This window comes from Mastomys coucha, unplaced genomic scaffold, assembly GCF_008632895.1.
Source record: "Mastomys coucha isolate ucsf_1 unplaced genomic scaffold, UCSF_Mcou_1 pScaffold14, whole genome shotgun sequence".
Lineage (NCBI taxonomy): Eukaryota > Metazoa > Chordata > Mammalia > Rodentia > Muridae > Mastomys > Mastomys coucha.
The window spans coordinates 111,888,029-111,889,077 of record NW_022196896.1 but is presented as its reverse complement, the minus strand read 5'-3'; positions in this window follow the sequence as shown (position 1 = coordinate 111,889,077).

The following is a 1,049-nucleotide window of genomic DNA, read 5'->3' as shown; positions in this document are numbered from 1 at the left end:
CCCTCTGACTTGGGTATCTTTGATGACACCTTGAAGCCCCCGGGCAGCAACGACATCATAGTCTTGCATGGCTGTTTGGCTCTGGGCTATCTGACATCTGGAGATAGGATCCTATCTGGTAGAGCAACTGTTTTCTTTCACTCCAGAAGGCCAGAAGCCCCAGGTCCATGTATCCCACCTGACAAGAGTTCAGAGACAGGATGTGATTTTTATCTGGGCATAATATAAAAAGTTAAAAAAGAAAATGGAGCACTAAGACAGACACAGAGAATCCCGTTGGACAAACTAGATCTGAGGCTTGGTCTGGGGGGTGGATAAGTAGGGTAGGATGGGAGTAAAGAGGTAGGAGTGAGAGTAAGGGATAGGAGTTGGGGGAGGGAGGGAGGGGTAGGATTGTATTCCAAAATCTGACCTGGACTGTAACTTTGAGCATCCATGTACGGGAAGATCCCTAAAGGGGTGTGGAGTGGTGAACTGTGCACAGACAGCCTGGTTCCTGGTTGAGCACAGGCCTGGAACCCTGGAGACCTGGTGAGCGGTGACTTCTGCCTTCATGGGATGGTAGGAGTTCAGGCATATGCCCGAGGTCTGCTGCTTGAAAGACTTGGACTCAAGGGTCAGCTGTATTGCCCTGGATAAGTAGGTGCCAGGAGATCCTTGTGGGTAGCCTTTTAGAGCTGGCTCCAGGCCCAGAGCGCCATGAGATATAGCCCCAGGATCACAGAGATGCTGGCATTTCTACTTGTCCCAATGTGAGATGCCAAATGTCCTCCCACTTCAAGTAGGGTTGGGCCTAGTGCTCACACTGAGCCCCAAGAGGGAAGATCACACTTCCTGTCCCTCCGGCTCTAGAGGGCTTTGTTTTGTTCATTTGTTTGGTCATGTGTCCTATTCTGTCCCCCCCTTCCCCCTTTCCCACCCATTTTTCAAGATATGGTTCTCTGTGTAGTCCTGGCTGTCTTGGAACTCGCTATGTAGACCAGGCTGGCCTTAAACTTAGAGATCTGCCTGCCTCTGCCTCCCGAGGACTGGGACTAAAAGTGTGGTCC